The sequence below is a fragment of the Cajanus cajan genome, chromosome 3 (genome assembly GCF_000230855.2).
Source record: "Cajanus cajan strain Asha chromosome 3, NIPB_CcT2T_4, whole genome shotgun sequence".
Taxonomy (NCBI): Eukaryota; Viridiplantae; Streptophyta; class Magnoliopsida; order Fabales; family Fabaceae; genus Cajanus; species Cajanus cajan.
In genome coordinates, this window is record NC_138519.1 from 19,851,368 (window position 1) to 19,877,578 (window position 26,211).

At 31.7% G+C, this 26,211-nt stretch overlaps 1 protein-coding gene across 3 annotated transcripts in view; it reads right to left on the reverse strand.

Moving 5' to 3' along the window:
* Positions 1-18,220, reverse strand: part of LOC145955666 (uncharacterized) — a 57,931-nt gene extending 39,711 nt beyond the window's left edge. Inside the window, exons 1-2 of one of the 3 annotated variants that reach the window (XR_014432318.1) lie at positions 17,532-18,220; positions 1,966-15,707 (exon numbers count right to left, since the gene is read on the reverse strand). The gene's annotated coding sequence lies outside the window, so the exon portion shown is untranslated. Of the gene's footprint in view, positions 1-1,965; positions 15,708-17,531 lie in introns of those variants that run through there. The other 2 variants (XM_083070644.1, XM_083070643.1) reach the window with 2 other exon arrangements.
* Positions 18,221-26,211: the final 7,991 nt, after the last annotated feature.

Below are 26,211 nucleotides of genomic sequence, written 5' to 3' on the forward strand. Positions count from 1 at the left end.
AGATTCTATATTATCTATATATTCTACACTACTATTATTTTCTTCTTCACTTTCTGATTCATAAAGCAAAAGTTTTGCAATTTTCTCTTTTAATTCTTCAGACATATTTAAATTATTTATTTTTTCTTTAACTCTACAATCTTTTTTCATATTGTAACAACCCAAATTTTTACTAGGTCGTGGGCCCAATTGGTTGCCTGGAATGGGCCGTTTCAAAAGTGAAACTGGCTGTTCCGGAATAAAGAATTTGCCAAAAAACGAAGTTGAGAACGGGCTGTTCCGGTTGGAGAACGGGCCGTTCTGATTTGGAGAACGGGCCGTTCTGAAGGTAGAACGGGCCGTTCTGCTGGGTTTTGGAACGGGCCGTTCCAGTTGAGATTTTTGCTTGGTTCTGGAGGGTCCAGAACAGCCGTTCCACTTTTGGAACGGGCCGTTCCGGATTAGCTGAGGCAGATTCCTATAAATAGGAGGCCTTACCTCTCATTTTCTCACATCTCTCATTCTCTCTTCCTATTCTCTTCTGTTCTTTTTTCTTCCCCTCTTCTTCTCTCTGAAGACCATGGGGCACTTAGAGGAGGAGACCAAGAGATCCCTATTGTCATTTCAACTGATGTTTATCCAGGTACGGGGGAAAAGGGGATTATTTATATGTGGAGTCACATGAGGGAATTGGGTAGAAGAAAAGCCCTTAGGATTATGAGTAATTTTATAATTATTTTTGTTTGAAAAATTATTGGCATTATTTTATTCTGTATGAATTTAGGATTATGAATATATGATTTATTTGTAAAAATGATGCTCTGGGAGAGAGAACGAAATTATAGAAAAGTGCCTGTAGGCTAGATTTTGGAAAAATTGAAATATTTCTGTTTGAGGAATTAATGATACCATTAGATTCTGTATGTGTTGAGGATTAGAAATATATATTTAATTTGTAAGAATGATGATCTGAGAGGGAGAACGAAACTGTAGAAAAGTGCATGTGAGTTAGGTTTTGAAAGAATTGGGGGTTTTACTGTTTATGTTAAAGTTATATGAAATTGATAATTCCATTGTTTATAATATTAATTTATGAATGTTATTATTGTATTGATTGATAAGAATGAATGATCTTGATGTGAATTACTTGAGGGGTGTGTAAACCCTTATTTTGTTGGGCTTATCTGTTGTGTATGTGAGGTGGAATTGTGTACGTGATGTGAATTTGAATTATGAGATAAGATGTTGTATGGATGTGATTATGATTGTGATTGTGGTGCCTCACATCAGTGACTAGGGATGGCACGACCCCTGGGTAAGTGATGCTACAAGGAGGGCGTGACCCTAACATGGTGTGGGATGAGTAAGATAGTTAACACACACCACTTATGTCGATTATGGCAGCCCTGACATAGGGTTAATTGCAAGAGACTGTATGGATTGTAATTTGATTGTGGTTCCTCACACTAAAGGATCAAGGATGATACGAACCCTGGTAGTTGATGTTTTAGGGACGAGCGTACTCCCGGATGATCAGGGATGATACGAACCCTGGGTAGGTGATGCTTCAGGGACGAGCGTACTCCTTAATGACTAGGGATGGCACGACCTCTGGGTAAGTGACGCTACAGGGAGGGCGTGACCCTGGTTTGGTGTGGGAGGTAATTAACCTGTATCACTTGTGTCAAATGTGGCGAGGTCTTGGCATAGTGTTAATTGTAAGATTGGTGTGAATTATGGATGTGGAAATGATATTGTTAATTGTAAGATTGACATGAATTATGAATATGGAAGTGATGTTGTAAATTGTATAATTGGTGTGGATTATGATGGATTGAGATATGTATGTGAAATGAGATATGTTAAATGTGAATTGAGATGTGAAGATGATGAATGATTGATATATATATATATATATATATATATATATATATATATATATATATATATATATATATATTTATTAAATAATGAATTATGATAAGATTATATTGTGATGTGTTTGTATGTATTGTCATTTTCTTATTTTGAAGAAAGAACAGTTTTGAAGTTTTATGTGAACCCTTTTACGAACCCTTTAAAAGTTAGTCTTCTTAATTAAATTATATTATATATGTGTTGGGGTAGTAAGGGTGTCACATTTAGTGGTATCAGAGCAGGTCGATCCAATCGACCGTGAGTTATGAGTCTACTATGTTTGTTTGGTAGATGAATGATTAAATGAATTGTGAAACTTATTGATATGTTAGTATAATGATTGATTATGTTTGTTGTTGTTGTGTACTCTAAATGTTTTGCTTCAGGATGAGGATAATGATATGATGATGATGTTCTCTTATGTTGTTAGTGTCGTACCTATGTATTGTTTTCTTAGAATTTGACTGGAAGACATGATATAGCTTAGTTGATGATTACTCATTGGTTTTGATACTTCTTACTTATGTAAGAAGTAGTGGTTGAATAGTATCACTCGTGTTGCGAGCACATGTGCCGGTAATAGTGGACGGAGCCTTTTGCAAGCCAACTAAAACTATTAGAACCTTAGATGTGAGTGATACATTGATTTGTCGATTGTACTAAGAGTTTGCGATTGGTGGAGTTCCTGACACCTATAGTTGTAGCGGTTGAATCTAAGGTGGTTGTATCCTTGGTGAGAGATTGAAATGACGGTAATTCCCTTGAGTGTTAGTACTGGCATGTTAACCATTTATGGTTTAGGTAGCATGTGAGTTGTTTTGGTTAGGATTGTAATGAGAGGCTTGAATGGAAATTGAGGTGTGAGTTTGGAAGAGTTGAGGTATTTTTGTGGTATTAGATATATTGATACACTATTGCTATTTGGTGTAGAAGATATTTTTGCTGTAGTTTTGTTGTGACAGTATGAGTATCGTATTGACAGAATTAGATTTTTGTGGTCTTCATGAAGAATGTGACTTTGGATATTATCTTTCCAATGGAACTAGAAAAAGATAAAACATAGGTCTAGAACTTCAGTTATAACTGCTTTGGTGATCAAAAGTCTAGTTGTAAGCGCTGAATATATTTGTTATGGTTTTTGAATTTTTAGCTAAGAAGATGATTTTTTTTTAGTCTTATGACTTCATAAGAGTTATAACTTATTCCCTTAGATTTCTTTTGAAATAGGTTTGAGATCATATTGATGAGTATAACTCTTTATGTGTCATATGCTTTGTCATTGTTGAAGGGAGGTATATGTTATCATGATGTTTTTGAGTTACTAGGCAATGCAAGGATAAAAATGATTTTGTTATGATGTTCTTAGGTGTTGTCATGTGGATTGTAAGGTTGTTAAAGGTTGTATGATGCTATGTGGTAAAGTTAAGTTCATGCACATGTTATATGGTGTAAAATAGTGATAGATTCATATATATGATTGGGAAGGATATATATGAAGGTTTAAGTAGGTATTCTAATACTATTTGATATGCATGTATGTTGATATGAGGATAGATGACCTTGTGGATCATTTAGTGAGTGTTTATGTGTTTAGTAAGATTGACCTTAGGGTGTGATATCATCATATTGGAGATGAGGATGAAGATGTATCCAAGACAGCTCTACGCTAATTTATCTAAGCATGATTTTTAATTGTGTGAAGTGAGTTTTCTAGGTCCTGTAATTTCTGGCGGAGGTATAACGTAGATCTATCTAAGATAGAAGTTGTGCTTAAGTGAGCGATACTATTAGTGAGGTTAAGAGTTTCTTGGGTTAGCTCATTACTACTAGAGATTTATTGAGTAAATTTCTAAGATAACATTACTTTCGACTAGGTCGTCTAGGAAGAGTATTGTCCTTGTGGGGGATAGTAAGTATGAGAGTAGTTTTGAAATTCTTAACGAAAGATTGACTAGTGTTAATACTACTAGATTTTAGTAAGTCTTTTGTGGTATATAGTTATGCTTCTAAGATAGGTTTGGACAGAGTGTTGATGCAAGAAGGAACAATAGTAGCTTATGCTTCTAGGAAATTGAGAATTCATGAGAGGAATTACCTTACCCATAACCTTGAGTTAGTGATTTTGTCATTTATAATAAGATTTGGAGACACTACCTATATGATTCTAAGCTTGAGGTATTTAGTGATCATAAGAACCTTAAATATATTTTGACCAAAGGAGTTAAATATGAGAAAAAAGAGATAGTTGGAATTTCTTAAGGAATAAGATTTTTTGATCTTATTTATTATTTGGCTAAAGCAATTGTGGTGATCGATGTTTTGTGTAGGAAACCTTTATATTTATCTTCCCTTATGATTAGAGAGATGAATCTTTTGGCTCAAAGTAGAGACTTAAGTTTGGCTTATAAGGTTACCCTTAGTAGTGTGAGACTAAGTATGACTTGAGTAGTGAATGGATTGTTGAAGGAAATTGGAGAAGCATAATTTTGGTGACAAGATATGAGGCTATAGGATAAGGTGATGGATGAGAGTTTGACTTGGGTATAGATGGAGTGGTGAAATTAGAGATCTGATATGTATACCTAGTGAACTTATGCTTAGGTGCTTAATCTTTAGAGATGATCATAGAAGTAAAACCAATATTGTGGCAGATGCCTTGATTATGATGACCTCTGGTATATCATTTTGATGATTTAAGGGTTGGAATTGATTGAAGAATTTAGAGACTTATGCTTTGTGTGTGAGATTATCCTTAGGAGCATTGAATTGATTATGTTGAAAGTGACTAGTGAATTAATGGATGAGATTAGAGAAGCCTAGGAGTTAGAGCCTTTCTTAGAGAATCAAGTGGAAAAGATTGGTTGGAGTGTAGATAACTTTTCTGAGTAGAATCGATGTTGTTTTGAGGTGCAAGAACAAATTTGGGTGTATAAACCCTTATTTTGTTGGGCTTATCTATTGTGTATGTGAGGTGAAATTGTGTACGTGATGTGAATTTGAATTATGAGATAAGATGTTGTATGGATGTGATTATGATTGTGATTGTGGTGCCTCACATCAGTGACTAGGGATGGCACGACCCCTGGGTAAGTGGTGCTACAGGGAGGGCGTGACCCTATCATGGTGTGGGATGAGTAAGACAGTTAACACACACCACTTATGTCGATTATGGCAGCCTTGGCATAGGGTTAATTGCAAGAGACTGTATGGATTGTAATTTGATTTTGGTTCCTCACACAAAAGGATCAATGATGATACGAACCCTGCTAGTTGATGTTTTAGGGACGAGCGTACTCCCGGATGATCAGGGATGATACGAACCCTGGGTAGGTGATGCTTCAGGGACGAGCGTACTCCTTAATGACTAGGGATGGCACGGCCCCTGGGTAAGTGATGCTACAGGGAGGGCGTGACCCTAGTTTGGTGTGGGAGGCAATTAACCTGTATCACTTGTGTCAGATGTGGCGAGGTCTTGGCATAGTGTTAATTGTAAGATTGGTGTGAATTATGGATGTGAAAATGATATTGTTAATTGTAAGATATTGACATGAATTATGAATATGGAAGTGATGTTGTAAATTGTATAATTGGTGTGGATTATGATGGATTGAGATATGTATGTGAAATGAGATATGTTAAATGTGAATTGAGATGTGAAGATGATGAATGATTGATATATATATATATATATATATATATATATATATATATATATATTTTAAATAATGAATTATGATAAGATTATATTGTGATGTGTTTGTATGTACTTTGCATATAGATATTTTCTTTTCTCACCGTATAAACTGTGGATATTTTAGGTGAAGAAGATCCGGCTACGAGTGTCATCTAGAATGCGTGAGTTAAATTATGGGAATGCTCTGATAGTGTGACATCGGGACAGAGGATTTCTAGGACAGAATATTTATATGAATTTGGTATTGTAATAAATGATTTTAAAATTGTAAACTCTTAAATTTTACCTTTCAAGTTTTATTTTTCAGTCATTTTCTTATTTTGAAGAAAGAACAGTTTTGAAGGTTTATGTGAACCCTTTTACGAACCCTTTGAAAGTTTATTCTTCTTAATTAAATTATATTATATATGTGTTGGGGTAGTAAGGGTGTCACACATATGACCATATCTTCCACACTTAAAACAAACTATTCCTTTATTTTTATTAGGAAAGGTTTGTTTTTTATTAAAATTTTTATTATTATTATTATTAAATTTTCTTTTCTTATAAGGTAAAGTATTTTTTCTAAAATATTGATTTCTTTTGAAAGGTTTTCTAATATTCTTTTTATTTCTTCTTGATGGAGGTGTTATGCCTTCATACCCATATTGAGCACAGAAATTTCCCAATTCTCTTATTCCACTTTCTTTTTGTTTTTTAATTTGTTTTTCTAGTTTCATATTATTACAAATTTCTAACGCAGTAGTTTTTATTACCGCAATTATCCTTCCATAGGTTAATTCTTGTAGGTTTTCATCATATGTTTGGCTTAGTTTCTCTCTAACTTTAGTAGCAAAAACTGGGGGCAATCCTGCAATAAATTTTTCTTTCCAAAAGTTTTCTTTACAGTCTGCCCTAGTCATTACCATCATTATAAAATTGTCTACGTACCATCTAAAATCTCCTAAAGTTGGACATCTTAGATTATGTAAGAGAGTATTTGTCTTATTATAAAAAATATTCGAATCTCCTATAAAACTTTGAATTATAGATATTATTAAGGTTTCTACCATTAATGGGATGGTTAATCCTTCTTCTACTTTTACTATATTTAGAATATAATTTCTTTGTTCTTGGATAAGATAATTATCCCACCATCCTTTCAATGATCCTGTGAATCCAGCTATTAAAAGTTTTACTGTTTGAGCCTCACTATGTTTTGCTCTATAAGCCGAGGCAGCCATTGACATTTCATGAGTTTTTCTTAATATTTGATGTTCTGTTAAACCATCTATATTCCATTCAGTTATTCCTTCACCATTAAAGGCAGGAGGACTTTCTAAATTCCATTCTTCAAATTGTATGTAAGGAAGGGTAGGTCTTCTATAATAATTTCTAGTTGTCGGCATATTATTTGTATTTGGACTTTGATTAAATTTTCTTTGTATTTTAAATATATTAGTTTCTAAGTCTTCTAAATTTATATTTCCTATTTCTTCTTCAGGAATTTCTAAAATATTAATGTTTTTTATATTTAATTTTTCTAATTTTTTATTAATTTTTGTTAAAAGATTATCAGTATTATTTCCTAATTTAAATTCTTTATATTCTTTATCAGTAAATCTAGTAGGAGTTATTAATGATCTTTCCAAAGGTTTTATTCCTAAAGGATTTTCATTTTTGCTTTCAGATTTATCTTCATAGATTTTTATTGCTACTTGATGTAATAATTGATTTGTATAATTTAATTGACTGTGAATATTTTGTATATCTAACACTGCTAGATTTTCTTCTAAATTTCTTCTTCCTATCATTTTAAAAGGTGAGGCTATTACTTCTTTATTTTCTATATTTGGGAATCTCACTTCTTCTAAAGGAGGTATTTCGCCTATTTTTTCTCCGGACTTAGTTTTCCATATTTTATTAGCATTTTTTAAAACATTTATTGTTAAAGTTGTAAGGCAATGTTTTTCAAACCATTTAAAATAAGGAATATCTACTTGAATTTTTTCTAAATGATTATAATAATTTTTTCTAAAATTTTTTAATTCTTCTTGTGTAAACGTATCAAAAAACCATTTTCTTTTTTCTTTATTTTCTTCTGCTAAAAATTCTTGTTTTATTAATTCCTTATTTATTTCATATTTTTTAATTACATTTATGGAATAATCTACATTTTCTTCTCCTGCTAGTTCAGTATTTGATGGCGAATTATGAGTTTTAGGTTCCTCCCAATTATATTCTGGGGTGGGTACTGTATGATCTGGTTTAATTCCTTTTAAATTCATAGTTTTATGATATACAAAACTAGGTCTATCTAAGGATCTTCGTGCTGTATGAAAAGTTTGAGGGGATGCTCTTGAGCTTTCCCCTATTTTTAAAGAATTTATTCGTCTTAGTGGAGTAAAAGAAACTTCAACTGTTCCTGATTTATATTCAATTATTTCTTCTACTTCTACCGGATCTGGAGGATCTGGTTTTAAAATATCTTCTAATCTCCATTTTAATCCAGTGGTTATTTCGTTATGCTTTAAAGTTTTAGGAATTACTGCACTTATTTTTTCAGGATTTATTAAAAGCATAGTTGTTTCATCTTTGGGAGACATTAATAAAGCTTTAGGAGCTAAATGGGTTTTCATAACTTTATAATATATTCTATACACTACTGCTACTGGATATGAATTTTTATTCCATTTATTTTCAAGAATTTTAACATCCAAAATTAGATTATTATCAGTATTATGAAAACTTTTATGGGCCACTGGATAATTTGGGTAATTATTAATATATACTGGTCCTTTATGTAAATTTGTTTCAAACATAGCCAAAATTTGATTTTCGAGTTCAGTTGGTCTATTATCTCTTAACGCTACAAACATTGGAGTATCCATTCCTAGTCTGAATAAAGGTTTTATTGCTATTTGTATAGAACCTATATGCATATACTTATAGTTTTTTATATGTTCGGCTATTAATGATTTAGTTATTAAAGGTATTTGCTTATGACTGGTTTTTAACTCTATTTCTTTGTCTACAGTTTTTATTATATATTCTGTAGTAAATTTATCGGTCCATTCTTTTTCATAAATGTTCGAGATTTTTAACTTCGGAAGAGTCCACTTATTCAACTGGTTTTCTATTTCTGGGATTATTAATTCATGTTGCATTAACTGATTCATATTATTCTCTTCATCATTTTTCATATCTTCTTCACACTTTTCTTTTCCCTTAAATATTTTTGTTATCCTTTCCATCATATCACACAAGTAGTTTCTAACGGGAACACCTCAGGTTTTACAGCCTCTCTTTAGAACTTACAACCTCACACCGGCTTTCCAACGCTAAACTACCCACAATGAACTAGGCAAGGTATGGGTAATAAATTTATTTTTTGGAAAATCCAAGTTTTAGAAGATATTAAAATGATATCAAGAATAATATATGATTCAATTATTCAACAGAATTAATATTCTCAGAACTTATACTTCCCAGTAATGGTGGCAGAGCCTCCAAGGTAGGTTCAAATAAATCCTTTAAATATTAATACTATATATTACGCAAAATTTTTGATCGTTGGCTATGATACCATTTAGGTACCAGATCCAGCGGAAGGTAAGGTAAAGGAAGAAAGAAAAGAGAAATTAATGGAAAAGAAATTCAATTATTAATGGGGTTATATTTTCACTGAATGATCTAAATGTTTCAAAGTTATGCACAATGTTTTTCATATTCTTGAAAATTTTCTTCAATATAAGTTATAATAGGAATAGAGGAAGAAATACGATGCAAATAAAATTTTACAAAAACACAATAATCATGTTTAGAATAATCTTCATACAAATATATCCAAACAGATCCATCTTCAAAATATATTATCATTGAAACAATAAATCTTACAGAGATTTTTTACAGACGCGAAGCCAGGGTTCTTAGCTATGAAGGAGACTCAAAGAGAGATAGAAGTTTAAGGCTCAAAGGAGCTGTGTCCCTCTACTCTAAATGAGAGACCTTTTATAGACAAAGGGCCAGACTTTACTTTACTAATAACACATCTTAGACATACACGTGTTATCATCTAAATACAACTGGCAAACCTTTACTATTTAGGCTGCCTATACAAAAACAAAATACAACTGGCGAATCTTTACTTTAGACCGCCGACGCAAAAGACAAAATACAAAAGCATCTTTTGGGCGACGTGGGGAACAAGGGACCCACGACTTCTTACTCAGATGCCAAATCTTCTCAGGTCTTCAGATATTCCAACTTTGGTCTTCATCTTCGACTGCCTTTAATTTTTCCATAATAGTCCTTATGCGATTTTCAATGTGTTCTTTAATCTGAAATTCATTTTCTGTAATTTTCTGCTTAATTTGAACAACCTTTCTATTTGATTGCTACAAATTAGCAAAATCAATATCCTCATTTTCCGGAGCTTGAGCCATCTAGATGGCAAAGCAATCATCAACTTCTTCTTCGTCAGATTCTGTTCCTAAAGAGGACAAAGCATCTAACAATTTCTTTTTCAGTATAGCTTTCTCTTCTTTAGAGGAAGAGAGATTTTCCAAAATATTCTTTGTAAGAGGCTTTTCAATCTTCATAGTGGGCTGGGCCTTAGCTGGTGATTGAAGACCCAAAGTTTTCCATTTTTGAAACCTATCTTCTACATATTTGACTTCGAACTTCTTCCACCAAAAAACTTTGGTTTTTCGACAAATAGTTTTCAGATAGGTGTCTTCTTTATGTTGATGGATTTCAAGAAGATGGGCCAAGAGCCAGCTTATGCCCATAGTAGAACAAAATTTTATGAGACGCACATAGGGCGGTTGATTTGGGGTGAGGATTTTATATTTTCGATATATATTCAAAACATTTTCAGGAATTATAGATTGGACTAGACTTATTTGAAAAAACCAGTCTACAAACCAATTAGGAATTGGAAGGGGTAATTCATTTTGAAAACTGATATACCAAGAATGTTTAGGGTTTTCTTCTAATAGAATATAGGTCCAGGCCTTTTGATAATCAAAATATGAATATGAAGGAGGATCAAAAGGTCTAGAGAAATTATTTTCGGTGAATGGGTGTTGCTTCCAATCATGGTAAGACAACACTTTAACTATTTTCAGTTTAGAGTATTTTATTATGGATGGGTTTTTTGAATCTGCTACTGGGGTAATTTCTACTAATCCTGAATCTATTAAAATAAATTGATAAAATATTTTGTTTTTCTTTAAATTTTCATTTTTTGGTATCCAACTCCAATGAGGAGGAGCTAGACTTTTTACTATCTTCCAGGGATCGTCTTCTTGCCAGTGATCTTCGATTGTTACAACATGTTGACAATGTTCAAGGATATGAAATTCTTTTGGGATGTGTTTAGAGGTAGAGGAAGTGGCCTTTTCAGGAGTATTTGGGCTATGAGCCAATACTGTGAATTTGTTCTCAAGAGGATTTTTTAAGGTGTTGGGTTTTCGAGTTTGGGAGGCTTTTGAATATGATGGAGAGAAGTCATCTAGCGAAAGGCTAGATGGCCCAGTTTTTTCAGAGGGATTGGGCTGAGAGCCCATTTTTGGTGTGGTCATGGGTGAAACCCTGCAAAAATTCTCTGGTTATAAAATCTAGAATTGAATTATTCTTTCCTTTTATAAATTCAATTTCAAAATCAAAACAAGATATTAAACTTTGCCATCTAGCAAAATTCTTCTTTGAAACCAAATTTTTAACATCTTTTTCTAAAACTTCTTTTGCTGATTTACAATCTATTCTCAAAAGAAATTTTTTGTTTATTAAATCATGCTGAAATTTTTGCATGCATAAAACAATGCTTAAAATTTCTTTTTTGATAGTACTATATTTAGTTTGGGCTGGATTCCATATTCCTAAATGATATTTTACTATTTGTTCAGGATGGTTTCCTATTTTTTGTTTAAGTATTCCCCCATATCCTTGTTCTGACGCATCGGTTTCTATTATCAGTTGGGCTTTGGGATTTGGGATTCCTAGACAAGGCAAGGATTTTACTTGGGCTTTTACTTCCTGAACTATTTTAGTTAACTCAGGAGTCCAAGGTTTTGGATTTTTTCTAAGCCTATTATAAAGGGGTTTACACAATATTCTAATGTTTGGAATAAAATCTTCTATATAATTTACACAACCCAAAAATCTTTGTAATTGATTTTTATCTTTAATTTCATCAGGAAATTTTTTCTGAAAATTCTATACTTCTTTTTATAGGGGTAATTGTTCCTTGATAAATATCATGTCCCAAAAATCTAATTTTCGTTTGTGCTAGTTTAATTTTCTTTTGGGAAATAACCATTGCATTTCTTTTTATTAGATTTTTAAATATTTTCAAATGTTTTAGATGTTGTTCAATTGATTATGAAAATATTAGCACATCATCTATATAGACTAGTGCAAATTTTGAATATGGGTTTAATATAGTATTCATTATATTTTGAAATTCGGAGGGGGCATTTTTAAGTCCCATTGGCATTACATTCCTTTCATATTGACCAAATGGTACTACAAATGTTGTTTTGTATTTATCTTCTTCTTTTACTTTTATTTGATAATAACCACTTTTCATATCAAACTTTGAAAATATGGTAGCATTATAAATTCTACTTATTAGGAAGAGGGTATCTTATCCATTTTAATACTTTATTCAATGGCTTATAATTGATGACCATTCTAGGTTCTCCTCTTTCTATTTTCGAAGCATATTGTACATAAAAGGCTGCACAACTCCAAGGAGATTTACTAGGTCTTATTAATTTTTTATTTAAAATTTTTTGAATTTCTTTTCTACAATATTCTAGAGTTTCTTTATTCAATTGTACTGGCTTAGCTTTCGTGGGAATATTCTTTTCTACAAATCCTTCTTCATATGGTAGTTCTATTTCAAAATAATTTCGTTCCCAAAATGCAGTAGGGACATCTGAACATATTTCTCTTATTATTTCTTTTTCAATATTTTCAAATTCTTTTTTAATCCTTGGATCTTGTAATTTTTCTTCAATTTGTTTATATTTTATTTCGTTTTTTAAATATTTTATTTGTTTTGTTTTTGCTTGTATTTTTGTTATAATGTTTTTTTTCAGTTATATCTTTTACATTATGTATTTCTTTTGTTGTTGCTGGTTTTATAAATTCAAATAACAATTCTTTAAATTGTATTCCTTCTGAAGTTACTGGAAAGGGATATATTTGGGTTAGGAAGGGTGTCCCTAAAATCATTTCTTCACTTATGTCTGGAGTTAAAATAAAAGTATTTTTAAAACAAGTTCCCTTATTACAAATATAAGCTTTTGAAAGTTTATATTTTACTTTTAATTTATTAGAATTTGCAGCTCTTAAAGTTTGAACAGTTTTCTCATAATATTGGGTTGGTATTAAACCTTCTCTTATACAATTTAAATCTGCTCCTGAATCTACTAGAGCTGTAAAAGTTTTATGATATTCTTTTCCTATTTTTAAAGTTGCTTTTATTAGCCATTTTTTCTGTATTATTTTAATTTGTCTTATAACTATATTTTCTTCGGCATTTGTTGAGCTAGATGGTTTATCTTTTTCAAGGATTTCTTTTATTAGTTCATTTTGCTGATATTTTTCTTGTTTTATTTCAATCAATTGAGTTTTTATAATATTAACTTCTCCCTTTAATTCATTTATTTCTCTTTGTAAATCTCTAATATTTACAGGTTTTTCTTTTAGTGAGGCTTTCTTTAATATTTGTGAAAAATCATACCCATTAAATTCAGGAGTAGTAATAGATTCTTCATGGATTTTATCTTCTAATATTAAGTCTTTTAATTTACTTAAATATTCTAGTTTTTCTTCTTCATTAGGTATTTTCTCTACCATTTCTAATATTAATTTTGCTTCAGCGGTTATTACATTTATATTAAATGAACATGAACATGGGCTTTCATCACATTCACATTCACTTTCTTCATCACTTGAAGATTCTATATTATCTATATATTCTACACTACTATTATCTTCTTCTTCACTTTCTGATTCATAAAGTAAAAGTTTTGCAATTTGCTCTTTTAATTCTTCAGACATATTTAAATTATTTATTTTTTCTTTAACTCTACAATCTTTTTTCATATGACCATATCTTCCACACTTAAAACAAACCCTAAACAAAAAATAGGAAACCATCCTGAACAAATAGTAAAATATCATTCAGGTAAAAAAGAAATTTTAAGCATTGTTTTATGCATGCAAAAATTCCAGCATGATTTAATAAACAAAAAATTTCTTTTGAGAATAGATTGTAAATCAGCAAAAGAAGTTTTAGAAAAAGATGTTAAAAATTTGGTTTCAAAGCAGATTTTTGCTAGATGGCAAAGTTTAATATCTTGTTTTGATTTTGAAATTGAATTTATAAAAGGAAAGAATAATTCAATTCCAGATTTTTTAACCAGAGAATTTTTGCAGGGTTTCACCCATGACCACACCAAAAAATGGGCTCTCAGCCCAATCCCTCTGAAAAAAACGGGCCATCTAGCCTTTCGCTAGATGACTTCTCTCCATCATATTCAAAAGCCTCCCAAACTCGAAAATTACCCAACACCTTAAAAAATCCTCTTGAGAACAAATTCACAGTATTGGCTCATAGCCCAAATACTCCTGAAAAGGCCACTTCCTCTACCTCTAAACACATCCCAAAAGAATTTCATATCCTTGAACATTGTCAACATGTTGTAACAATCGAAGATCACTAGCAAGAAGACGATCCCTGGAAGATAGTAAAAAGTCTAGCTCCTCCTCATTGGAGTTGGATACCAAAAAATGAAAATTTAAAGAAAAACAAAAAATTTTATCAATTTATTTTAATAGATTTAGGATCAGTAGAAATTACCCCAGTAGCAGATTCAAAAAACCCATCCATAATAAATTACTCTAAACTGAAAATAGTTAAAGTGTTGTCTTACCATGATTGGAAGCAACACCCCTTCACCGAAAAGAATTTCTCTAGACCTTTTGATCCTCCTTCATATTCATATTTTGATTATCAAAAGGCCTGGACCTATATTCTATTAGAAGAAAACCCTAAACATTCTTGGTATATCAGTTTTAAAAATGAATTACCCCTTCCAATTCCTAATTGGTTTGTAGACTGGTTTTTTCAAATAAGTCTAGTCCAATCTATAATTCCTGAAAATGTTTTGAATATATATCGAAAATATAAAATCCTCACCCCAAATCAACCGCCCCATGTGCGTCTCATAAAATTTTGCTCTACTATGGGCATAAGCTGGCTCTTGGCCCATCTTCTTGAAATCCATCAACATAAAGAAGACACCTATCCGAAAACTATTTGTCGAAAAACCAAAGTTTTTTGGTGGAAGAAGTTCGAAGTCAAATATGTAGAAGATAGGTTTCAAAAATGGAAAACTTTGGGTCTTCAATCACCAGCTAAGGCCCAGCCCACTATGAAGATTGAAAAGCCTCTTACAAAGAATATTTTGGAAAATCTCCCTTCCTCTAAAGAAGAGAAAGCTATACTGAAAAAGCAATTGTTAGATGCTTTGTCCTCTTTAGGAACAGAATCTGACAAAGAAGAAGTTGAAGATTGCTTTGCCATCCAGATGGCTCAAGCTCCGGAAGATGAGGATATTGATTTTGCTAATTTGTAGCAATCAAATAGAAAGGTTGTTCAAATTAAGCAGAAAATTACAGAAAATGAATTTCAGATTAAAGAACACATTGAAAATCGCATAAGGACTATTATGGAAAAATTAAAGGCAGTCGAAGATGAAGACCAAAGTTGGAATATCTGAAGACCTGAGAAGATTTGGCATCTGAGTAAGAAGTCGTGGGTCCCTTGTTCCCCACATCGCCCAAAAGATGCTTTTGTATTTTGTCTTTTGCATCGGCGGTCTAAAGTAAAGATTCGCCAGTTGTATTTTGCTTTTGTATAGGCAGCCTAAATAGTGAAGGTTTGCCAGTTGTATTTAGATGATAACACGTGTATGTCTAAGATGTGTTATCAGTAAAGTAAAGTCTGGCTCTTTGTCTATAAAAGGTCTCTCATTTAGAGTAGAGGGACACAGCTCCTCCGAGCCTTAAACTTCTATCTCTCTTTGAGTCTCCTTCATAGCTAAGAACCCTGGCTTCGCGTCTGTAAAAAATCTTTGTAAGATTTATTGTTTCAATGATAATATATTTTGAAGATGGATCTGTTTGGATATATTTGTATGAAGATTATTCTAGACATGATTATTTTGTTTTTGTAAAATTTATTTGCATCGTATTTCTTACTTTATTCCTATAATAACTTATATTGAAGAAAATTTTCAAGAATATGAAAAACATTGTGCATAACTTTGAAACATTTAGATCATTCAGTGAAAATATAACCCCATTAATAATTGAATTTCTTTTCCATTAATTTCTCTTTCTTTTCTTCCTTTACCTTACCTTCCGCTGGATCTGGTACCTAAATTGTTCCCGTTAGAAACTACTTGTGTGATAGGATGGAAAGGATAATAAAAATATTTAAGGGAAAAGAAAAGTGTGAAGAAGATATGAAAAATGATGAAGAGAATAATATGAATCAGTTAATGCAACATGAATTAATAATCCCAGAAATAGAAAACCAGTTGAATAAGTGGACTCTTCCGAAGTTAAAAATCTCGAACATTTATGAAAAAGAATGGACCGATAAATTTACTACAGAATATATAATAAAAACTGTAGACAAAGAAATAGAGTTAAAAATCAGTCATGAGCAAATACCTTTAATAACTAAATCATTAATAGCCGAACATATAAAAAACTATAAGTATATGCATATAGGTTCTATACAAATAGCAATAAAACCTTTATTCAGACTAGGAATGGATACTTCAATGTTTGTAGCGTTAAGAGACAATAGACCAACTGAACTCGAAAATCAAATTTTAGCTATGTTTGAAACAAATTTACATAAAGGACCTGTATATATTAATAATTACCCAAATTATTCAGTGGCCCTTAAAAGTTTTCATAATACTGATAATAATCTAATTTTGAATGTTAAAATTCTTGAAAATAAATGGAATAAAAATTCATATCCAGTAGCAGTAGTGTATAGAATATATTATAAAGTTATTAACTCTATTTCTTTTTATTAATAATAAAATATATTCTAATAAAATATATATAAAGAAAGAGGTTATTGCAACGCATGCAGCACTGGAAGCCAATATGTAAGGCTTTTTGACGGACGATAGTACTGACTTGGTTATATAATAGAAAGCATGAAAAGAAAACAATTTATGTTTACGAGAAATGCTTTTTACCAAAGAAAGAGGACAGTTTAATTATTATATTATGATAAAATAAATATTTTAAAAAAATTATAAATTTAATTCAATCTTATAAAATGAATTTATAAAATAATGATTATCTACTATTTATATATTATTTGTTAATTTTATCTTCAATTAGTGTGATATTTGAAGTTTTTTCAATACTTATTAGCTTGGGATATGATTTGATAATTATCCATCTTTAAAGATTTAGGATAGACTTGATTTAGATTGTTTCTTATGACAAAACTTTGAATCGTAGAACCGTTTTCTTTACTATCTGCAACATTTTCAGCTTTTCACACCTTAAGAAGTTGAAAATGTATAAAAGAAAATCCTTTGTGCATGCTAACCATTCTGGAAACAGGTATCAGTTTCCGAATGGCCTAGATTCAACTTCTTAGGATAAAAATTGAAAAAGAAAGCATGTTAGAAGGCTTTAACACCCAATTAGTGTCAAAGAATACACTAGAGAGTGAATAGCTTGTCCCAACAAATAGTTAATCAATTATATACTTTGCTTAGAGAACTTGCAATTACAGAACATGCAATAAATCATCAAAAAATAAGAAATTAGTAGATACTATGGCTAAAACACCAAAAAGATAAATAAATTTTTGGAAAACTAGATGAGAATGGATTCAGATCAGAACCTGATCGTTGAGGAAAAATTGATTGGTGAGTTTCAGGTTCGTCTTCAATAATAGCTGCCACCTTTCTCTATGTATGTGCTTGGTATGTGTTGTGTGTGGGAGTGCTTTTATGTTGGCCAAAAGTATGACTGACGAAGACTTCATGCCACTTTATTTAAATTATGAGGGCTGCTTTTGTTTGGTAGCTGACTCAAACAATTATCTATATATGATTGAAGAATTTAAAGTTGGGGTATAGTATCACAGAAAACATAAATAATGATTTTCTTATTTCTTCTAGTTTATTGAATAGAGATGAAAAGAAATTAAAAGGGAGATAAAGTTCATTTTTTAAATAAAAAATTATCTTTATTTATTTATTTTCTTTTATTAAACTAAAAGAGGTTCTGCTTTCCCTTTTTCTTTTTTTGTTATACCAACCAGAAAGTCAATGTTTGAAAAAATAAAAATAACATGTATTAAATAAAGTATAATTATTATTTTATACAATAATTTTTAAAAATATGCTTAATACGGTAAATAATTCACATGCCTAAACCTTTTCAACTTTACCATGCGTGAAATAGCTTTATTGTTGGGATATTTAATTAGTTTTACTGTAGATGGCGTTGATATGATGATCTTTATTAGATGCGTCATATTTTTGTATAAAATATGAGCCATGTTTTGAAGAATATTAGTAACAGACATTGTTTTAATTTATTTTCATTATAACTAATAATTTTTTTATATGCATTGTATAGGTAGGATAATTTTTCAAAAAAACTAAATATTATGAAAAGATATAAAATTAATCGAAAATGTTATTTCTACATCGACTAACGACAAAAACATCTATGTCACATTCCTTTTTTTTTTTTTTTTTTTTTCTTTCTTACAAGCTTTGTTTATGTGGATAAAAATATGAGAAAGAAATTGTCAAAAAAAAGTTTTTTATTTCTGTTAGAAATTTTATTTCTAATAATTATTGTGGACTATATATATTATTTGTAGTATTTATATTTAATTGGGATCAATAAATTTGATATAATTTTAGTGAGCCTATAAATATCAATAGAAAAAACTGATATATGGGCCCAAATAAGTGAAAACTAGATTTGGTCCGTTAAGGGTTAATGGGAACCCTAACAGGTTTAAAATCGTAAAGATGGTCATGGTCTCCAATATGTCAAATCAGAAACACACGTTTCTCTATCTCTCCATCAGAAGAGAGACATCAAGTCTCATTAAAGAATCCAGTGATTTGCTTGAGGAAGATCATTGTACCAAAAGACTATTTTGCTGCAACATTCAGTCAATGTCAATGGATACAGATATCTATTACTAATCTTAACTCTGTAATCTGACAAAACAGTTCTTAATATTGATTAATGGAAATTTTCTATTTGGCTTAAGAAATTTATTCCAACAAGTGGTATCAAAGCCAGCGTTGTCGTTAGGTTATGAGGTTCTAAAGCGTATCATTACAATTTTTTTTTTATAATGGAAATTGAATGAATCAATCTTTGATTTGTGCTTTGTTTACATGATTTGATTCATATATTGGATATAGTTTTTTTAATTTTTTATTTTGTTTCATTGATAGTACGTGTAGTTAAGCGTTGGTCGTATGATAGCTCCAGTTTGGTTTAATTGGTTATATGGATACATGATTGATTAAAAATTGAATTTTTTATATTAATGGGATAGATTAAAGGGATTATATATTTTAATTATTGCATTTTTTTATTTTGATACTTATATCTCTCAATCAATGATATTTTTCTCAAATTTGAATTGATAATTTTGAAATTTGTAAATGTTGCATGCTTATATCAATTTTTTTTATATAAAATTTGAGTGCGAATTTTGATAGATTATAAACCCTCTTTATTTATTAACTTGTCTAGTAATTTTTTAATTAAATTAATTGATATAATATATTGTCAAAGCAATCCCTATTATAGAAATTAATTTAATTAAAATTACAATAGATGTTAGTATGAGATTATTTATGCAATTTGTGCTCATCCCAAAGGAAGACACAATTTGACCAAATAGTAACATGCGTGTGATGATAAATATGTGACAATTATAAAGTTATAATCATGTGAATAATATTCGATCCAAAGAAAGGCTATTATTTGACAAAATTAATTGTCAATATTTGATCGTTGCAGTGAGAGTACCACTTACAAGTTAATTTGTGTGTCCAAAGACAAAAAATTAATGTTGTGCTCGATATCTTGTAATGAGTCTATTATGTAAATAATTCGCATATTTTATTTTATTTTACTTTGTGTGCATGTAATTAAAAAAATTGTATCTATGTTCTATTACAGTTGTTGTTGCTAGTGTTGTTAACTTTTCTGCTCAAATTAATTATATCCCATGTTTAGTGAGGCAAACTTTAAGGCCTGGAAGGAAGCAGTTGAGATAATTCTTGATTGCATGGATCTTGATCTTGCACTTAGGGTTAAGAAATCCACTTCAACTCTAGAAAACCTAAATGAGGATAAGGTTGAAAAGTGGGAACACTCAAACCGAATGTGTTTGGTGATCATGAAGTGATCTGTTCTAGAAGTTTTTCAAGGCCCTATTTCTAAGAGCCACAATGCTAAAGGTTTCCTTGATGTTGTTGAGCAATATTTCACCAGTAATGAGAAAGCTGATGCAAGTAGTTTGCTTGCTAAATATATCTCTGTGAGATACAAAGGTAAAGGAAATATAAGGGAGTACATTATGGAAATGTCCAATCTTGCATCAAAACTAAAAGAACTAAAGTTAGCGTTGTCTGATGACTTGCTCGTGCACCTAGAGTTTTGATTTTCCTTCCTATGCACTTTGGGCAGTTCAACGTGAGTTATAATACTTAGAAAGATAAATGGACTTTGAAAGAACTGATTTCTCACTATGTGCAAGAATATGAAAGGTAACAAAAGGAAAAGACTAAAAGTGCTCATTTGGCGTCAAGCTCTCACAATAGAAAGAGAAAGAATAATAAGGATGCTGCAGAAAGGAATTCTCAACAAAAGAAAGTCCAAATGGATAAGAACACACCTACTTGCTTCTTCTACAAAAATCTTGGGAACATGAAGATAAAGTGTCCCAAGTATGCCTCCTGGCATGTAAAGAAAGGTAACTTTCTCTCTTTTGTTTGTTATGAAGTTAATTTAGCTTTTGTACCACATGATGTGGGTAGATTCTGGTTCTATTACTCACATTAGTGTATCCATACAAAATTGCCTTTGGACCCGACCACCAAGTGATAATGAAAGATTTATCTATGTGGGTGATGGCGACAAGGTCATAGTGGATGCTATTGAAACATTTAGATTACAGTTAAAACTGGATTTCATTTGGATTTATTTGAGACTTTTGTTGTACCATCTTTTAGGCAAAATTTAATTTCTATTTCTAGTTTGAACAAATTTGGTTTTTCTTGTTCATTTGGAAATAATAAATTTAGTCTCTATCAAAATTCAAATGTTGTTGGTTCTAGTTCCTTAATTGATAATTTATACTTACTAGATGTAGTTAGTTCCAATAAAGAAAATTTTCATATTGATTTTCATTGTACAAAGTGTAAAATAAATGAGAACTCAGCCACCTTATGGCATAAGCATTTAGGCCATGTCTCTAAATAGAGAATTCAGAGGCTTGTATTGGATGAGATTCTTGAACACTTAGACTTTTCAGACTTTGAGGTTTGCGATAAATGTATTAAGGGTAAACAAAAAAATTCTTGAAAATTAGGTGCCTAAAGGGCTAAGGACGCTTTGGAATTAATTCACACAGATATCTGTGGACCATTTCCTACGACATCTTGGAATGGGCAACAGTATTTCATTACGTTCATAGATGATTATTCAAGGTACGACTACCTATTTTTAATTCATGAGAACTCCCAATCCCTAGACATTTTCAAATCTTTAAAAGTTGAAGTTGAGCTTCAACTTGAAAAGAAAACTAAGGCCATCAAATATGATTGTGGTGGTGAATATTACGGTAGATATGATGGATTAGGTGAATAACGTCCATGGCCTTTTACAGTTTTCCTAAGGGAATGTGGCATCATTCCTAAGTATACTATGCCTAGGAAACCAAGCATAAATAGTGTTGCAGAACATAGAAACAAGACGCTTAAGGATATGGTGAAAAGTATGATTAGTCATTGTTCCTTATCAGAGTCATTGTGTGGAGAAGCATTTAAAACCGTAGTTTATATCCTAAATAAGGTATCAAGTTTAGCAGTTAACAAAACTCCTTATGAGCTATGGATCGGTAAAAGGCCAAGTCTAAAGCATTTACACATTTGGGTTGTCTAGCTGAAGCGCGTCCTTAGAGGCCACATGAAAGCAAGTTTCTACTTTGTTGGTTATCCTAAACACTTTCAGGGCTATAAATTTTACAATCCCACTACTAATCATTCTTTGAGACGGGGAATGTGAAATTCCTTGAGGATTTTGAGTTTGGGAAACAAGAGAACATAAGAAATGTTGTCTTTGAGGAAGAACCTATCATTGACAATAATCAAGTTCTCATGCCTATTACTATTCCAATACTTACCTTAGTAATATGTGACAATCATGGAGTTATTCCTAACATTGTCCCAGAACAAGACAATATTGAGGTTCTCCCTCAAATACCCATAAAGCAAGCTCAACAGCCTCAAGAAGTGTCATTAAGGACATCCACTAGAGAAATAAGTGCAATTTCAAATGATTATATTGCATTTCTCCAAGAACATGAGGATGACATTGTTTACTAGAGGATTATCCAATCAATTTCTATCAAACTATTCGCAGTTCTAACTCTCAAAAGTGGATTGATGCTATGAAAGATGAGGTGAAATTTATGCAAGATAATGATGTTTGAGATCTCTTTGAATTACCTCAAGGTGTGAAACCTAATGGTTGTAAATGGATATTTAAAACCAAGAGAGATTCGAAAGGTAATATCCAAAGATATCAGGCTCATTTAGTTGCTAAAGGCTTCACTTAAAAGGAAGGCATTGATCATAAAGAAATTTTTTCTCCGATTTCTTCAAATGATTCTTTTAGAATAATAATGGCACTCGTAGCTCATTATGATTTAGAGCTTCAACATATGGATGTTAAAACTGTGTTTCTAAATGACATTGAAAAAATGATTTATATGATGCAACCAAAAAAATTTGTGTCTGTTAACTCAAAGTCTATGTATGCAAACTAAATAAATCCATATCTATGGTCTCAAACAAGCTTCCTGTCAATGGTATCACAAGTTCCATCAAGTTATTACATCGTATGGTTTTGAGGAAAATATAGTTGATGATTGTGTTTATCATAAGTTTAGTGGGAGTAAATATATATTTTTGGTGTTATATGTCGATGATATACTACTTGCTAGCAGCAATATAAGCTTATTGCATGAAACTAAGAGATTTCTAACAAAAAATCTTGAAATGAAAAATCTTGGTGAAGCCTCTTTTGTGTTAGGTATTAAGATACTAAGAGATTGTTCTCATGGTATCATAAGGATATCATAAGAGAGCTATATCAATAAAGTTTTAGATAGATTCAACATGAAAGATAGTAAACTAGGAGATACCCCTATAGCCAAGGGAGACAAATTTAGCCTTAAATAGTGCCCTAATAATGACCTTGAAAGAAATGAGATGCAAAAGATTCCCTTTGCTTCAGTTGTGGGAAGTCTAATGTACGTTCAAGTTTATACTTGTCCCAATATTGCATTTGTAGTGGAAATTTTGGGCAAATAGTTAAGTAATCTTGGGATACAGCATTGGAAGACAGTAAAGCGTGTAATGTACTATTTGAAGATAACAAAAGGAAATATGCTCACTTATCAAAAGTCTGACATTTTAGAGATCATTGGGTACTCAAACTCTAATTTTGCTAGATGTCAAGACAACAAACGCTCCACATATGGATACAAATCTTTATGTTGGCTAGAGGAGTTATCTCTTAGAAGTCTATTCAATAGACTATTATAGCTTCTTCAACCATGGTTGTAGAGTTCATTACTTGTTTTGAGACATCCAACCATGGGATATGACTGCGAAATTTTATCACTAATTTACGTGTGGTTGATGAAATTGAAAGGGCATTGAAAATCTATTGTGATAATAACTCTGCATTTCTTTATTCCAATAACAATAAGTGTGACACCCTTACTACCCCAACACATGTAAATATTAATCATATAAATAAACTAAAGAATAAAGTTTTTAACGTTGGTAAAAGGGTTCACATAAAACCTTCATATTCATTTATCAATAACCAACATAATAATTGAAAATAAAACTTGAAAGTTTACAAATTGTTTTCAAAATCATATTTACAATTCCAAATCCATATAAAATCTATGTCCTAAAAATCCTCTGCCCCAATGTCACAATATCAGAGCATACCCACAATTCAAATGTTGGCATTCTACTCGTAGCCGGATCTTCCTCACCTAAAACATCCACAATTTATACGGTGAGAAAAGGAAATATCTATATGCAAAGTACATACTACCACATCATAATGAAATCTCATCATAATTCATATATATAAGCATGTATCATAATTTATCAATCCATCACCATCCACACCATTTTACATTTAACAATATCATTTCCACGTCCATAATTCAATCCAATCTTACAATTAACACTATGCCAAGACCTCGCCACATCTGACACAAGTGATACGGGTTAATTGCCTCACTCAACCCACACCATACCAGGGTTCGTATCATCCCTGATCATCTAGGAGTACGCTCGTCCCTAAAGCATCACCTACCTAGGGTTCGTATCATCCCTGATCATTCAGGAGTACGCTCGTCCCTGAAGCATCACCTACCCAGGGTTCGTATCATCCCTGATCATTCAGGAGTACGCTCGTCCCTGAAGCATCACCTACCCAGGTTCGTATAATCCCTGATCATTCAGGAGTACGCTCGTCCCTGAAGCATGAATGTGAGGAACCACAATCACATTACAATCCATACAATCTCTTGCAATTAACCCTATGTCAGGGCTGCCATAATTGACATAAGTGGAGTGTGTTAACTGTCTTACTCATCCCACACCATACTAGGGTCACGCCCTCCCTGTAGCACCACTTACCCAGGGGTCGTGCCATCCCTAGTCACTAGTGTGAGGAAACACATCACAATCACAACCTTAATCATGTCCATACAACATCTCATCTCATATCACTATTTCATATCAAATACACAATTTCATATCACATACTCAACAGATAAGTCTAATAAAATAAGGGTTTACACATCCTCACGTAATTCACCATGAATACTCATTATAACAATAATATAAAACTCAGTTAATTCCCCAGTTTAATACAATATTAAATCAATAGAATTATCAATTTAATATAACATTCATAAATGTAATAATAATCAATAAAATTAGCAATTTAATATAATTTTAATACAAACGATAAAATCTCCAATTATTCCAAAACCCAACTCACAGGCACTTCTCTATAATTTCGTTCTCTCTCCCAGAGCATCATTTTTTACAAATAAATCATATATTCATAATCCTAAATTCATATAGAATCAAATAATGCCAATAATTTTTCAAACAGAAATAATTATAAAATTTCTCATAATTCTAAGGGCTCTTATTCTACCCAATTCCCTCATGTAACTCCACATATAAATAATTCACTTTTCTCCCGTACCTGGATAAATAGGAACTAGGGCAGAACCTCCTCCTCTTTTCCTTAAACAGGGACCGAAACTAAAAGTAGGGTAGAACCTCCTTCTCTAGATTCCTCTTGGTCTTCAGAAAGAAGGAGAGGGAAAGAAGAGAGAACAGAAGAGAAGAAAGAATGAGAATGAGAGGTGTGTGAAAAATGAGAAGTGAAGCCCCCTATTTATAGGAATCTGCCTCACTAACCCGGAACGGCCCGTTCCAAAAGTGGAACGGCCGTTCTGGACCCTCCAGAACCACACAAAAATCTCAACTGGAACGACCCGTTCTCCAAACCAGAACGGCCCGTTCTCTAACCGGAACGGCCCGTTCTCAACTACGTTTTTTAGGCAAATTCTTTATTCCGGAACGGCCCGTTTCACTTTTGAAACGGCCCGTTCCGGGCAACGAATTGGGCCCAAGGCCCATTGAAAATTGGGCTGTTACAATAAGAGTACAACCAAGTCAAAATTTATTGTTATAAAGTTTCTAGTTGTTAAGGAAATAGTTCAGAAAAAACAAATTTCTATAGAACATATAGGGACTAATTTTATGCTAACAGATCCACTTACTAAGGGTTTGGTGCCTAAAGTCTTTCATGAGCACGCTATTCATATGGATGTAATTCCTTATAGTACCTTAGTTTAGTGGGAGTCTCATTTATGTTTTATATCTTCTTTATTTTTAATTTTTCCAGATATTTTTACTATTTGGATTTTCTACAAAAATAAAGTTAATGTTCATAATTCTATTCTGAGCTTGTTTTTGTGCAATATATATATATATATATATATATATATATATATATATATATGTTGAATTTTGAATTGATCTCTATAAAGAATAAAGTTTGGACCAATTGGAAATAAACATGACTAAGATCACATTGCATGTAATTTCCATGCCACTTATCCATATTTGATCTATGTCATTGAGTGCATACAATTGTGACGATCATTGTGGTTTAGTCACATTAGGTAATGATGAAAGTTGCAG